Source organism: Monodelphis domestica, chromosome 1, assembly GCF_027887165.1.
Source record: "Monodelphis domestica isolate mMonDom1 chromosome 1, mMonDom1.pri, whole genome shotgun sequence".
NCBI classification, from domain to species: domain Eukaryota; kingdom Metazoa; phylum Chordata; class Mammalia; order Didelphimorphia; family Didelphidae; genus Monodelphis; species Monodelphis domestica.
In genome coordinates, this window is record NC_077227.1 from 102,365,447 (window position 1) to 102,382,925 (window position 17,479).

Sequence of the window (17,479 nt, forward strand, 5' to 3'; positions counted from 1 at the left end):
AGGGCAAACGAAAACATCTAATAATGCATCCTGTTTAGATTCTCTTTAATAAACATGGTTATTTTAAGCATGTGTATTGAAAAGCATTATTTTTAAATTAAAGGATCATTGTAGTGACCTATGCCAAGAAAACATAAAATATTTACCTACGAGAAGAGTGTTGCCATTTTTGAATAAGAATTCAGACAAATGAACCTCAGAATATGCAGGAAATAGCAGGAAAAACATGTTGAATTCAATTTTTCACAAAAAATTTTTAGTCCTTGTTTTGGGGGAGGCAAGTCTACTGATACACAAAAATAATTTCTGCATGGACATCTGTCCTTATTTGTTCTTATTTTTCCTTAAATTAGAAAATTTAAGGGAAGAAAGATAAGCTTGAAGTTTCTTAAAGCAACAGTAAGCAGTCTTTAAAACCATTTAACGATCAAAGAACAAAAAATATGGAGGATTCCCAAAAAGTTTATAAATTAAAATATGACTCGAGAAGAAACAAGGGGGGGGGGGACCAATCACACACACACACATACAGAGACACACAAAAACTGACCACAGGATGCGGACGGGACGATCTGAGGTTGTGGTTTTTTAAACCACGCGCTGTCCTTGAAACTGAGGCCGCACACAGCTCCATTAGATACAGCTACAGTGCTCTTGATCTATTATTTACAAAGAAAAACCCTTCACTGCTTAAGTGCCCCCTTCTACTCCAGCCTTCAATTTCAACAGCATCAAACAACTTGGTTGGGGGAAAAACACAACACACAACAACTTGTGTTCATCATCACATTCCATGCAAGTCAAAATTCTACGTGGGTAAGAGAATTTAGAACATCATGAACACAGGTTTCCACTTAAATGGCATATAGATGACAGCTTCACTCAGAAAGAAAGACTCAAATTTACAGCAACTGTACTATTCTGACAACGACAGTTTTGAAATAATTTCATAAAAATCTGTTTTTAAAGAATAAATAATAGCAAATAAAGCTCAAGGAACACCTTTGTCTTCACCTACAACCCCCTCTTCCATAATATGAAGTAGATGCTGGAAAATTTTATATTTTAGCATTACATTCTGTAATTATGAAGTCTATTCTTTAAGTGAAACTGCATTCAGTCTAATTAGTAAGCTTAGATCTCACCTTCATGCTGAACTTTCAACTCTCTGATGCCAATTAAAAACTATTTTAAATGAATATTAAAAGGATTCCTGTGATCATTTGTGACATGAGAGAAAACATGCTTTTCAGTGCAAAAAAAAAAGGGGACATACACAGCATGCCACATTTCTCAAAATACTTGAATTCATTTTTGTACTTAATCTCACTACTACTCTTTCCCCCTAATAAGAACAGCCCTTTACCGTTTCAGAACCCTTGTACAGTCATTTCTGAAACAACAGTTTTGCCTATGATTAGAATTGTTTCATTATTCAGTGCTCTTCTATTTTCAATAATCTATTAACTTTTACTAGATACTGCCCACTCTTATATTCACTATCCTATTTAATTTGCCAACATTATTATTGATAAAAGTTAATATTCTTTAAAAAATTCTTATCCAATTCTAATTTGCCAAGTGAAGGCACATTCATTCAGGTACAGCATCAAGTTAAGCAAACCATGTCCTATGCAAGTCTACTCCTGGGAAAAATAAATGAATCTGTTTTCTTATTGTGTGGACAGAAATTAACTGTTCTCATTTAAGAACCTTTATAATTAACACCACTAAATGTGTTAAGTTTACACTTAAGAAATCCTGGCAATATAATTATATCAATGAGTCGTTTAACTTGCATTTATAGTAATTCAATTTATCTTCATTTTAGGCAATGGGCACTGATGGATTGTTATCATTAGAAGTGACAAAATTCCATGGTGAGGAAAAGTGCAGGACAATGCAAATATTATCATGGAAGCTACAGGGGACCTGCTAATATGCTCTATGGCTGCAGATGACTTCCTGGGTACACATCATTGCCTTCCTTAGGCAGGTTTACAAGTTATCTTACATTTCTCCATTCTAGAAGACTAACCCAATCCATATTTATAATCAAGTTGCAAATTACACCATTTGAAGCTTTACCTACCCTAGAAACCAATGTCAATGGAGACCTCCTTCACAAAAGCAAGAGGACATTTACTATTACATGCCTGGTTCTGAATAAAAAATAGCCTCACTAATATGCCTGAAGAAAATATTTAAATAAATAAATTGCATTTTTTTGCAGAACAGGTAACAGCTATGATAGCATAATCAAACTTAAAAATAAAATTAAAATGGGCAAGTAGCAAACTTATTTTTCCTTGTCATGCAATATATCCCAATCACCTTAATTTTAACTTAAAAAAAAGCCAAAATAAACAAAAAATATCAACAGCTTTGTAGCAAAGGTATTTGCCACCAGAAGAGAGTTAGGGGAGCTGTCAATAAGCAACCCATTATCAATCTTAGTCAACTGTCATGATTTTTCATTATAAATCCCTATTGAAAACTAGGAGGATTAAACAGTGATGAAGTTTTCATCACTGTGCTCCAACTCAATTAGTCTTCAAACTGGGTATAAATGGATATTCAAGCTGACCCAACCTGAGTAGCAATTTTGAAAGGAATATTGTGACATTTTTAAAAAGTCTACCCTCAACTTTACTGAATGACTTAAAAAAAAAACACCCTGGCTCACCAATAAAATGGAGTTAACAGGCACTCATGAGTGGAAAATTGGTCTAAAATAATATAATTATCTCTAGTTTTGCATTTAAGGTACCCCCCAGGATATTTCTAATTGTGCCTGTGTTTTCACAAAATTATTGGAGTGGGAGGCAAAATTCATGAGAAATTTTGTTTCCTTAAACTAAAAAAAAAAAATTTAGCATCTAGAACTTTGGGAGAATGATAAGCGCTGTGAAGTCGAAAAGTGATTAGAGAGGGTCTAAATTGGTTATTAATTTATCTATTTATTGCTTTCTTCTCTTCATAGCTATCATTTGTAGTAGTATTCCTTCACATTAAAATAGTAGTTTCCCAGCACATCAGTCTCTTAGGCCCACAGAGTCGATAAACGATGCTCTTCAGCTGCCTTGCTAAGCACCTCCCTAAGACAATCTCTCTTTGTGAAGGCTACTATTCTGAGAATCAGTCCTTAATTGCTGCAACCCAGACTACAAAGCAATTTTTTCTTCTTAAATGAACATCAGGTTTGTTAGGAAAGCTGGAAGATGGTGAATTGATGGAGGTAGAATGTTTCGCAATAAGCTTATCGGGGCATTTTCTGTGTCTGCTCAATCTCGGCCTCATTTTGTTCAGAGACTCTGTGCATCTTTCTCTTAAATTCAAGTGAAGGATTCATTCAAATAAACTTTAAGGCCAAATCTATAGTTCTGTAAGTTTGTTAATGTTCTTTCAGAACAATCAGGGAAGGAAGAAACTGCCATATGCTTAATTTCAATTAATCAATGAATTAATCAACATCTATCAGGCATGAGTGTATAAGTCTGATGTACCTTGAAACATAGGAGATATTTGAGGGAGGGGGAGGTCTCTGGTGGAGTTTTTGTTCCTGAAGAGTCAATATTCAACCTTGGCCATAATCGCCTTTGGGGGGCAATAAATGAGTTTGAACAAAGATCTCCCTCCTGAATACATACCAAAACTTTTAGCTGCTAATTTATAAATTAGAACTAATTTAACAGCAGGCAAAGAAATGTTAAGATGAACCCAACCAGGCACTAAAAGACCTGGGTTAAAATAAGATTTCTCAATTCAGAAAGACAAAGAAGAATTGGTTTGTTTGGAAGAGTTAATGGTAAACTCAAGAAAACTGGTTATCAGCCAATAAACAATTATTAAGCACTTACTATATACCAGGCCCAGTGTTAAGCATTGGCCATCAAAGTTTTCACCCATCATCTTCCCTTACTCTCTGATGACTATTGCCTCTGCATGCTTCAGTATATCAAGGATTTGTGATTCCATTGGTAGAGATGCCAACATTGAGTCATCCATGCCTTTGTAAGGTAGCTAGGCTAGATTCTTGATCTAAGCTGGCCCCTCAAAGAATCTGTGAGATTGAGGCCAACTTTCTCTCCTTTTCAAACTGAACCAAGTTAGAATCTGAGAGGGTTTACCTACAGTTTATTGCCCGGTCTATATCCAAAGACTTTCCACATTGGTAGAACTTGACAGTGCTAAAACTCTATTGGCAATACTCATGGTCATGGTTGTCTCAACACTTATATGAGGCACAGTTGTAACAGAGCATACATATATCTCATTTATATCTGTATGTATATGTTATCTAATCTACTGCTATCAAAATGTTGCTTGCCTTTGTAATACCACTGATGATATACAATAAATGACATTATTAGGAAGATAAGGGTAAAGCCAGCATGGTCCTCTCCTGGGATCTGAAATGGTTTCATTAGCAAATAAATATTGTCTTTGTGGACCTTTGCAGCTTTGGTGTCTGTTTGGGGTTTGGATCTCTACCTAGAAAGCATGTTTTCCTAATATTTACCTGGGAGGAGATTCTCAAACCCCAGGAGTTTAACCTAGATATACATCACTTTCCCTTATAATAAGGCTCCTAATGGATCACGAGTACAAACTTCCATACATCAAGGATCTGTGATTTCATTGCCGGATACAAAGTAAAAGTCACCCATCATCACCAGTACCATCACCATCGTCATTGTCTTCATCATCCTCATCCTCATCCTCATCATCATCATCATCATCACCACCAGCATTTACATATCACTTTAAAGTTTGCAAAGGACTTTACAAATATAATTTCATTTTATATTCAAAACAATCCTGGTTAGGTGTTAATGTTTTCCATTAGTAGATATAGGCTATATTATCCCTCTGGACCTCAGTTATGTCATCTACAAAATGAGGGGATCAGACTAAACCATTGAACTCCCCATAGCTCATATATAAGTAATTCTCCCAGGTTAAGTAATCTTTGAGAACCACTGCTATTTGCCCCACCTGGGTTTTATGAGAAATTAGGAGAATATATTGTGCTTTCCTCAGCCCCAAATTTTTTCAAAGGATCACAGGGCAAAGGGAAAGAGAACTTAGAGAGACTCATCTGGTTATTGCCAGTGAGCCTTACTTGGATAACAATGACCTCACTCCAATCCCAAGACCAAGACCAGGATGTCAAGGTGGCAGGCTGTGTACTTGAACACGACTTGCCTTTGTGTTCTTTTTCATAGATTGCTGGCTGTAAGGGCAGGCACTACACCTTTTTTCTATGATGCTTGTAAACACACCCAGAGGCTAACAAACACCGGGCACATCCAACAAATACGAAATTCAATAATGTCATGCCTCCACCATAGCAACGCCCATTGGCCCTGTTACAGAGAGGTTTGCCAAGGTTGCCACCGCAGTGTAGAGTTGGAGTACAATTGCATTCAGGACTGATGGAAATCTTGTTGCAATTCACTGACTCAAGTGAAGAGTGATGTTGGTCTCAAACCCAACCAGGAAGTTAGGCAGGAGCTAGGCTCCAGTCATTCCTTCCAAACAAGTCAATGTTTATTTGCCTGGCACCTCTTTTCTGAGAGCTTTTTTGGAAGCAATTGCTTCTCAAAATTAAATACATTCTCACCCCTCTTTCATAGATCAGTCTTTTTGTTGTAAAAGCATGAAACAGAGACCCAGAATTTGTTGGGGTTTTTTTTAAGTTAAATGAGATGGTAAATCATTATTATAAAAATTAAAGGTGACAATGATAGCTGAAGGAGGTTAGTAGATCCTCCTTGAAGTGAATTTGTACAAGTTTGGGTAATCACTTCCACCTGCACAGTAAGGAGATGAAGGCCAAGATCTCTTGAGCATCATAGTAGTATAACTTGCCTAAGGTCAGCAAATCTGCAAGAGAACCCACATTCCCAACTTTGGCCTGAAGTTATATCACCTTCTGAGCAATGGGAATGACTGAGTAGCTTGAGGCTCAGGCCAAAAAGCAATGCTTTCATCACTTATTTCAGGATCCAGAACCAAAATGCATCTTAATGCTGTCAGATTTCCTGTGCATAAATGACTATTTGCATGAAATTATTACCTTTCAGGTTTTAAGAAGACTCTCTCTGGCTTATTAGTAGGGCAGAGCAGGCTTTGTACACCAATCCTAACCTTAACACTTATCAACTTATTTTACCCAAGCCACATTCATTATACCTGATTCTAGCAAATCATTGTCCAAATTCATCAACAATGAAAAATATTACTACTTTGTTTTATGAATTGCTTTCCTAATAATACAATTACTAATAGTTCCTGGGAATTTTCCTAGCACTCTGGTACTTAAACGACTTTTGAAACAAATCCAATCCAATCCTATTAATATAAAATTATATAAAATAATTCAAACAGGAACCACCTCCCAACAGTGATTTTCTAATTTCATAAGTCAATGTGATATCAGATGGGATTCTCAGAAGTTGGGTTCACAAGGATGAAGGTGAAAAGAAAGGGAAATGGATTCTAATAGGAACACACTAGTTTGACTCAGTTTTCCCACCTTGCCTGCCGGGAGCCGGGCTTGCAAGAGAACTGAACCAGACTACGTGCATCATATCTTCTTTGGATACTTGTTATCATTATAAAGGTTCATAGATGGAACTGTTTTCTCCTTTGGAGATGATGACACCTGTTATGGATAGTACCTTTGTGGTTAGCTTAGTTAAAGCAAAAAAAAAAAAAGAGCAAAGGATCACCAATGGCATCCAATGGCATATTCAGAGGGAAAATTTCAGGAAGAAAAATTCATTATAACTAACGTCTAACTCTCCCTCTACCAAGAGTCTGGAAAACCACAGAAATCTAGAGTAGGAAAGGCTCTAAATGGCCATAAAGTTCAAGCCTACTTCAAAATGATTTCCTTCTATAACATCTAATCAAAACATTACCTTTCCCAACTGATAAACACACACACACACACACACACACACACACACACACACACACACACACACCATTTGTACTCATAAATCTAAAAATCTTCCTGATGGATATTCATGAATATTCTTCCCAAAATATGTTAAAGCTTAATAATGTTTTATAGACAGCTTTTAAATAGTTTCCATTCAAAGTACAGTTTAAAGCTGAATTAGAACACAGGATGCCAATTTCATAACCATGAGTGAATTCCTATTTTTATAAAGATTCACAGATTTCCTACTCTAAGGTCTGTATAAAAAAAATGTTTCCTGTAAAATTAATAGGAAACCTACCTACAAGCTGAAAAGGCCCATGACTTCCCAAAATGTCAATGTTTTTCTCAAAAAACAAACCCTAAGCTTTTATATTATCTTCAGATGGGCCAAAAACATATAATTAACCAAAGAAGTATCATATTTTTTCCCCAATACTATGGGCATATTCTTTTGGAAATATTTTATTACAATGTTTTAATATTGGGAGGAGGCCAAGAGGAAAGAATAGAGGGAGTAGAGAGGGAAAGCTAAACAGGCAAGCAGACTATAAGTAACAGGCAAAGATACTCATATATCAAATTATGACAAGTCATCCCAAACTCAGATTTTAGTGGTATGAGACTTCCATCCTTCAGAGAAAATTACAATTTATTTATATCCAATGGAGTTTGCTTGAACCTCAAAGAAATTAAATGACTTACACAGGATGACAAAGCTAGAGTTGAAGGACTTCAAGGTAATCATTCTATTTACTCTCAATAACAGATCAATAACTAAAAGAAATATTAACAACACATGAACCATGGGCCTAAATCATTTGGGGTTTAAGTAACAAGTACTACAATGATATTTTAGGATCATCAATTAAGAGGCGGCAGGGAGAGCCCTTAGGTTATCTAGTCCAACCTCTACTGATTCTAGAAACTAGGACAATGAAATGAGGTTAAGCTTCCCCAAGTTCGTTTAGGTAGTAAACTTAAAGGATTAGAGCTAAGAACTTGACTCCCAATTCAATGCCTTCTCCATCATTCAATGCTCATCTCCTTAGGAAAGTCGGATGGTCAATCTCACAAATGGTCGATATGACTGGCCAAGGTGGACCTTCTGCCATGGAAAAGGTAAGTAGAATCATCACAGAACTGGCATCATCACAGATGCCTCCTGGCATCTGGTAATGTGGATTATGGATCTTGAGGGGTATTATTAATATGAATCAGAATAATAATGGCTCCTTTTAACTGGAGAACAGTTGGCAGCTAGGCAGCAATACAAATAATGCCAGATAAGGCCTCAATAGCCTATCTGCTGCGTAATGATATTTGAATATGCCAGGGCTGAATGCTGTAATGAAGGCCCATCAAAGTCCTGCTCTCTGTTGTCCAAGCTGTTACAAGTCGGCAAAATGAAAGTTACAAGGGAAAGGGGAGTGGGGCAGAGGAGTGGGGAGGAAATACCTCTCTGGGGAAATAGGAATAAAGGATCAAAATTAAACACTCTCTCCAGGAGGAGAGAGGGCAATGAAGCTCCAGTTCCCCTGCAAGGATTTCCTGAGAGGAAAAGTATCTGGTGCATAGAGGGGATAGACATTATTTAGGTACCTGGAGGAGAAGTCAGTCTACCTGGAGGAGTGTCGGCTGCTCTATTCTCTCTCCTATTCCTCTCCAACCACTCTGGACTCTTGGACCCCCCTGGGTTCCTGACCTTCACAGTAGCCCAGGGAGAAACCTGGACAAGCAGTCACCACTCTGAAGCCTGTGGCTCAGGCCTCTTCCCCACTCCTAATACGCTCGAACAATAGGATCTCTATGCCATCCATGACTTCAGCGTGGGCTCCTCCCCCCCACAATAGTGGTATTCAATCCACCCCCATGAGCAATTGCCCCAACTTTAACTGCCTGTGTTCAGAGTGCACAGGACACAAAAGGAGGTGTTTCCAGGTTCAGTGCACACTTTACATCCATTCATCAGGGATGGAACAAAAGAGATTTCCCCAGATTACCTCTGGCAAGGCAGATGCCTCCAGTGCTGAAATCCTCTTCAAAATACAAACTTTGAAAAACATTGTGTTTGGGGAGCTATGGTGAAAATGCAGATCCTGTTTATTTGCCTCCCCCCCTCCCCAACTAAAGGGCATTTACATTAAAACAGGATCTTTTGTTTAATAAAAAGGAAAAGAATAATCAGAAAGAATGTGAGGAATAAGAAAGAAAAGCTAGTCCTCCTCCGCTCCCAGACAAAGCCAGAACAGCTGTAGGTTGGCTGGAAGATTTCAAATTATTCTTGGGAATCTTAATTAAGAAGATTCACTTTCTCCTTTCCTAACTTACTTGAAATTTTTACATAGGGTTTACTCCCATGGCAGCCAAGTAATCATTTTAGGAAGGTCCTTTAAGCCCACTTTGTATAATTGGTTAATTACTGTATTTCACCCCCAGCAAATGACCTCCTAGATTCCTTGGCCAATGTCAAATTCCCTGACAAAACACTTTCATGGTATCATTAAAAAGCATTAAATGTCTAAATCGCATGGAGCACCAAGAGAAGTCCCATTTGTTTCTTCAGCAAGGCTTTGGTCTCAGTTCAATAGTTCTGACACCAAGGGCACTAAACCATATCCCAAATTTAATTCTTGGTCAGTAAATAAGAGAATGTCTTTTTGTGGGAGAGAATCAGAAAGTACTAGGAATCCCAAACCCCAAATTCACTCAGAGCTTCTTTCCCTGAGCTCAACACATGGGCACATCGGCATCCACCCACTCCTTCAACCAGCCAAGTTGGATTAATCATGCTAAACATATTCCATTCCCAACCAACCCTGCAAGCTTTGGCAGGCCTACAGCAGCTGACGCTCCAGACTGAGTTTGGCATTACATAATGAAAGCTCCGTTTCCATTCTTGAGCATAAGTCAAAACAATCTCAACAGGCATAACTGTCGCTAACCTGTTTCCCAGTTACAACATTGCACGTGGAGCTGCTGGGAGTGGAAGGAGAGGGGAGCAAAGAAGGACACGCCCACCCACCCACACACAAAACATCTCCCAGGGCTTGGGGGCTACTGTGTTCCAACTCTTTGTTACAAACAACATTCTTCCAACAGAAGGGTCTTCTGCTGGAAGAGTGCCTTTCTTTGAGACTTCCCTGGGACACCCAGCATGCTTTGTTTAAAGTACCAGCACAAACTTAATCAAAACACCGTTTAACTTCCCACATTTCCATAGGAGTTTAGAACAAATGCCTAGAAAGCAACCCAGGTTGGACTTGTTCAACTAGAGGTTTTTTGGGAAACAAGTGAGATTTGGGGTGTTCCTGGATATGCGGTGTGTGACATCCCATTTAACCACGGAACCTGGTTACATAGCACCTGACTTCTAATATTCTATGAAGAGAGGTTCTGTATTCCTACTCCCTGCTTCCATCATGACCAGAAGTCCCATTGCATCATCATTACTTCTATGCCAAGTATTCACGACAAACTACAGAATCATGACTTAAAGAAGAAAATCAGCTAATGTGCACTGACCAGGCCATGAGAATTTCAAACCAAAACATGAAAAAGAATCCAGGGCAGGAGAAAATTATCATAGATGATGAGTCTTTGAAATTAATAGGCTGTTCAAAACGACATGGAGAAATGAATGAACTAGAAGTCAAAGATGAGTCATAAACCTGGTTCTGCCATTCATTTGCCATGCAACTTTGGGCAAATCTCTTCTCTCTAGACCTCAGGTTCCTTATCTATAAAATAAAGAGGATCAATGATTTCTGTGGTTGCTTTTGTAGAATTCAGAAATTAGGGAAATGACTCCCTGGTTTGTGAGTTGCTTAACAAAGTAGTTACAGAAACTCTTTAGGACCAGTAGGGAACTAGAATGCTTGATTGCCTGGCTAAGCTAAGCTATTAGTACTAATAATTTCATTTCTTCTGGTAAGATGGAGGACCACCTGCCTCTGAATTGCAAGTCTTCTAGGCCATCTTCTATGTTTGCTTCCACTAGACACCCGGGAGTATTATCTGACTTACAGGACCCTGGAGACTTGCCATCCCCAAGGCTGTTACACCCATAGAATTTCATCTATCAAGCAGATGAACTTATTTTTTTTTAAGTTAAGAGTATGAGCTCCATGATAGGAGGAACTGTCTTCCCTTTTTCTATTTGTATCCCAAGGTCTAATCCACTGCTTGGCACATAGTATTTAATAAATGCTTTATTCATTCACCCATTCACTCATTCATTCAATCATAGAATGCTAGAACTAAAGCTTCCCCAAACTTTGCTGTGCTAGTACTCAAATGATAGATAAACAGTCTACTACCAAGCCCATTACTTGATGCCTTTCAGGGTTAGTACTTGTCAGAAGTTATGCTAATCTGGCCCAGTCTCTGAATTGAGGTCCATATTATTAAAAGACATGAGGGAAGATTTTTGTAAGGACACTACAGAAGGAACTCATTTAGATAGGATAGTCAAAAAATAAATTGTTCTGAATGGAGAAATCTTCCAGATAATTAGGCACATTCAAAGTGTTTTTCACTGTGAGTTTTTGAGGGGAGAAGGGCTAATGAAGGGGCATTTTTCTAAAATATATTATTCTGCTGTAATAAAAAATATCCTCAGCTTGGTTTACTGTTTTTCAAATGACAAGGTCATCATTATAAACATTAATTACTATTCTAAGTCACAAAGGTGGACTGGTCCTAGACCTTCACTAAGCAGCCCAGACAGCATGTTAAACCTAAAAAGCTCTTTTGACTTAACTCTTTTCTGGTCAGCTGTTAGTGTGTACTCTTCTACCTTTTCTAATATACTGTTTGAGTGGGGACTGGAAATGATTTCAAGCCTTTCTTGAAGATCAAAGTATATGGCCTTTGTGAAACATTTGCTACTAAGAGTCCCATCTATGTTCCTAAGGGTTGAGAATGCAACAGATCTAACCTCTGGATAAGTAGGACTTTTAGAGTATTACAGTTCAGGAAGGCTTATTCCTTCAATCTGGTCCAATTCTCCAATCAATTCCATTTCACCAAACTATTTAGGCAGTAATGTCTACTGTGAACCTTGCTTTAATACCACACCAAAGTCTTTTTGGTTTTGTCTTTATATGCATACAGCTAAGACAAAACCTTCTAGACGGTAGGTTATAGACAAATGCTAACTGGATGAATGGAAAAGTAAATAAATATATCAAAAGAGTGCAAAATATAGCAACAAATTATGCCCAAATCTTATACACAATAGACAGTGGTATCAAACACAATATTGAGATGTGGGGCTTTCTCAGACACCTAATAACCACAGCTTAGTAATTCTCAGAAATAAAGCAACCAACTACACTTTTTTCCCCAATGGCCTTAAGTCCATTTATATTACAATACTACACTGTATTCTTTGCCATATTAAAGTACAGAGCACAGAATACAGTCTCTCTGGTATGTTCAAGCTATACCAGGAGCTCTGATTTAAGCAAGATACAAGGATAAAAATAAGAGGAGATGGGTGAGATATATCATTTATAAGGCAAGCCCTGTTGTATAATGTCTTCAATTCCCCCACCCTGTCACCATAAAATAATTACTGAATTCAGGCTGGTGCGCCTCTTAGGACCTTGGTCCCAGGCAAAAACAACAAAAAAGGTTTGGTTTGGTTTGGTTTGTTTTGTTTTGTTTTTTAAATAAACCCTTACCTTCCGTCTTGGAATCAATACTGTGTATTGGTTCTAAGGCAGAAGAGTGGTAAGGGCTAGGCAATGAGGGTTAAGTGACATGTCCAGGGTCACAAATCTGAGGCCAGATTTGAACGTAGGACCTTCCGTCACTAGGTCTGACTCTCAATCCACTGAGCTACCCAACTGCCCCTGGTCTGGTTTTTTAAAGTGTTTTTACCTAGGAAAAATTAGAAAATCAGAAAGAAGATGATATAAAAATAAAAATCAGAGAGCTAGGAAAATGACTTTTAGAATGAAATACATGCTCATATGCCTGCCTTCCCCTCTCTCTCTCTGTCTCTCTCTGTCTCTCTGTCTCTCTGTCTCTCTGTCTCTGTCTCTCTCTGTCTCTCTCTGTCTCTCTGTCTCTCTCTCTCTCTCTCTCTCTCTCTCTCTCTCTCTCTCTCTCTCTCTCTCCCCCTTTCTTTGGTACATCAACTTAGGTCTACAGCTGTGTGATCTTTTAACCAACAGCCCCTATATTACATAGTGAAGGAAATGTTATTCCTTGCCTCAGTAATCATTAAGAATTAGACACTAAACTTAATGTAACAATGATGGAAAAGGAATATTATAATTCTTAAAGATGTGGTATGGCGGATGGGTAAAGGTACTATATATTGGCATGACACATGAAGGAATCAGGAAGAAGGGCCAGCACAGTATAGTGGGTAAAGGGATTGGTAATGAGACAAGAGACCTGGTCCTGCCTTTGATAAACAGTGGCCTTGTGATCATAGATAAATAACTTAACTGCTCAGTGTCCTAGATAAATATCAGAGTATAAATTACAGCAGAGGGTGAAGAAACTGCCATACTAAGAGAATCCTATTCTAAAGAGACAACAAGTTTGGATGCCATTTACTTCCTCCTCCCCACTCCCACAAAAAATAAATGAATGAATGAATGAATCCAGGACCATGGGATACAGAAATGAAATTGAACTAGGATATCATTTGGTCCACCAGAATCAGCATTTGTCTGGAAAGTTTCATCAAAGTCCAAAGTAATGAGTGTAGATTCTGTCTTTGAAGCATGGAATTGATAACAGAGAGAAGCTTGTAAAGAAGCTATGAGAGGAAGATCCCATAATTCCTGTCAACATACTTATAGATTCAATAACACTTAGGAAAAAATATTTAAAAGGTGTCTGGAAATGTATGAGATATATGGAAGGGAGTTAAATGGTAGGATACATTTTTTTAAATTCGTAAAACAGAATCAATTGAAGATAACAATTGTAGACAATAAGAAAAGGACTTCAACACAATCCTCTACTGTCCAACATTGGCATTCCATCCTGCATCTTAATGATGACCAAGGGTGGGTGGAAAAAGCTGAACTGCTGAGAATAGTTTTTGTTAATGGAATTATAAGATTTCTGCTGGGAAGATGCGAGAATCTTTTACTGTGTTTCTCTACACAAACGCATATTACAACATTAGCAGCCTAACATGGAATCTGTCACCCCAAAAGGCCCTTTCACATGGATATTTCTGGAATTATATCATATTTCAGATACCAATCAGCCAAAGGACAAGTACATTAATGGGGGGGGGGGGGAAGGCATAAATATGATCTTCAGAACTGTTCTGTGAGATCAGTACTGTAAGAATTATCATTATTATCCCTATTTTATGGAAGAGAAAATCAAGGCTCAGAAAAATGGAGTGACTTGGCCAACTTCACAACAAGGAAGCAAGCAGTCAAAAGAAAAAAGGGCAGAGTTTCTGACTCACAGATCCAAGGCTTAAGGAAATATACAGTGACTACTGCCTCTACCCCCTAGTATCCCTCATCTGGATAGTATGATACAACTTTTACTTATCAATAAAAAACTTCTTCTGACCTTGTCAATGACACATAGTAATTACAGAATTTTTTAAGTAGATTCCTTTATATAAGCAAAGAAAGAAGGGTTTTATGGATGGATAAAAGGAAAGAAAGAAGGAAGAGAGGAAAAAAGGAAGAAAAGAAGGAAGGAGGAAGGGAGGGAGGGAATGAAGGGAAAAAGAAAGGAAGGAGGATGGAAGGAAAAACTATTAATAACTTCTTCAAAAAGAATTGATAGGGATTGGACATGGCAAGAACTAAATAGTATTACCAAAAAATGAAATTTACAATATTTTAACAAACAGAAGAATAGGCGTTATCCATATTCACTAAATTACTTATCTGAGCATAGTTGTGGCATGAGCACATCAGAACAAAGATCAGAAAAAGTCACAATGAACAAGGGAAAAGAGAAGTAATGAGAAAAGCATATGACATAAAATTAAGAGGATTTAATCCTGAATTATTTAAACAAGCTACTAAATTTTTAAAAATGAGATATGGACAACAAAAATTACATTGACATCAACTATAATGCTTTGATCTAGAAGTTAAACCAATGTAAATTAATTGCTACAACAAGGAGACCTAAAAAGCCCAGAAAGTATCTTAGTCAACAAACATGATTTACTTGGCAAACAGTGAGAGATGGCTGCCAAAGGCAACAATAAGGTTAGAACATAAACTGATCTGTAAAATCTTATGGAAGACAATGGACAATTATGAACCATCTCATCTCATGAAGCAGTGAAGGGCAAAATAAGTCTTAAAAAAGAAGAGCAAGATATCCAACTAGGCAAAGTTATACCACAAACATTCAAATATAAAAACAAAAATCGAAGGAGACTTGCAAAAACTATAACAAATTGTTTTTCCTCTTGGATAGTGAAAGCACCACACTTTGGACTTGAATATCGCAGTCCTTGCTATATTTATAGAAGAAGAAGAAGAAATAATGCTTAAAGAGATCAAAGATGGGGAAATCATCCAGATTAGATCATATATATATATATATATATATATATATATATATATATATATATATAAGATAGCTGTGCTGCAGGTAAAACAATTGTGAGGACATTTAGAGATCAATGAACAAAGTATCCAAAGGAAGTAAAAAATACCAAAAGTATGAGGAAAAATTTGGAAGTGAAACAATTGTGAGAACATTCAGAGATCAATGAACAAAGTAACCAAAGAAGGTTAAAAAATACCTAAAGTGTAAAGGGAAATTTAGACCTTGTTAATACCCCTCCTCAAAAAAAATGGTTACAAAGAGAACATTATTAACCACTGATTTATATACCCAATCTTTATGAGGACTGTGTATATAAAAATTGAGGCAATTCTTGATGAGTGTATTGGTAGGGATCAGGCAGGTTTTCACAAAAAACATTCGACAGTGAACCACATTTTACCATAATGTAATTGAATGAAATATGTATCAGATATAACATTTCACTGAACTATTTATTATTTGTTACTTAGAAGAAGAACGCATTTGACTCAATTAACAAAATGTTGCCTACAGGCCATTATATAGCAAAATGCCTCCCATCAATACAGCAAGATTATTGAAGTTTCCGCCTCTCTGGGAAGAGATCCTGAGCAGAACCCAAATTGAGGAGTGGCTGCCCATGAATGATGAAGTCTTCCAGCTCCTCCTGTTTGGGGATGACATTATGTTGATTATATCAAGGCCTAGAAGGATTGAGAGCCTCCTAGAAGAGATCTATAATCACTTAAAGAAGTTTCATCTATTCCTCCATATAGGAAAAGTCAAAAAAAAATGAAGACTGTCAAGGCAAAAGCCCTAATTTTACATGTAATTAAAAGGGCTTGCCACAAAAGTTGCCCAATGATATATTAATTTGGAAGAAACAATAAAGATGGGGAATGAGCTAGATTCAGAGTTTACAAGGATGAATTGCCTTCACAAAACTCCAAAGCACTTTCACAAAAAAGGCTGATCTTTTCAGTAGAAGCATTTTACTTGCATTTTTAATATAGCAGAGAGAATGCAAAGCATCACAATTTCTGAATAACTAAGGATGAGCCTTACACAGAAAAGAACCATGGAAAAGTATTAGGTGGGTGTGAACAAGCAGCAATGAATAACCAAAGAGGGATTCTGAAAAAGAATAAAAGTAAAGGATGTCACCAAGTGATTGTCAGAGAAAAGGAAGATGTATTGGTCATTGTACAGAATGGGGAAGGATAGTGCTCTACTGTTACCTTTTCAGTATTAACAGCATTAATGTATTTTTTTCTCACAAATTTTTGAGAAGAAATGGATAACTGTACAGTATAGAAAAGTGTGAAGGAATGACAAACTGCATCATTGAAGGGAACTATTGAACTGATGAGTTCATATATCCATGAGTATATTATGCCAATGTAATTTTTATACAACAATCACATTCCAATAATCTCTTCATAACAACTTCCCTTATGAGAGAGAAAATTGGTTAGGAAAAAGTATTGTATGTAGAAACATGACTGCTAGCAATTATAAGATTCCACACTTTGCTAGCCCTCCATTAGTCATTGTTTCTGTTTTCATTGTTTTGCTTAAGTTTACACAAGTTTGCATGTGATTTTTTTTTCTGCTGTATTGCCCTTACTTTCAATCTTAGAATCAATACTGTGTATTGGTTCCAAGACAGAAGAGTGGTAATGGCTAGGCAATGAGGGCTAAATGACTTGCCCAGGCTCATACAATTCCAACTTATTTTTAACCAAAGTATTTTCCTTCTTCTGGTGGCCTGTGCTCTTAGGTATATAGAACATGCTCTGTAAGATTTACAGATAATGTGCATACTTCAGCTGGTGAATGAAATCAATTCTTGATTATCCATCTAGGGAGATGGAGAGTAAAGGCATAGACGAACCCTATTCCCTCCCCAATAGATACTCTTTTGGCTTGAACATGCATTTTAGTCAGTCAATAAGCATTTTTTCAGCACTATGTGAACATTGTGCT

At 37.2% G+C, this 17,479-nt stretch overlaps 1 protein-coding gene across 49 annotated transcripts in view; it reads right to left on the reverse strand.

The window, feature by feature from the left end:
- Positions 1–17,479, reverse strand: part of TCF7L2 (transcription factor 7 like 2) — a 236,767-nt gene that overhangs the window by 56,067 nt on the left and 163,221 nt on the right. The window lies entirely within an intron of this gene.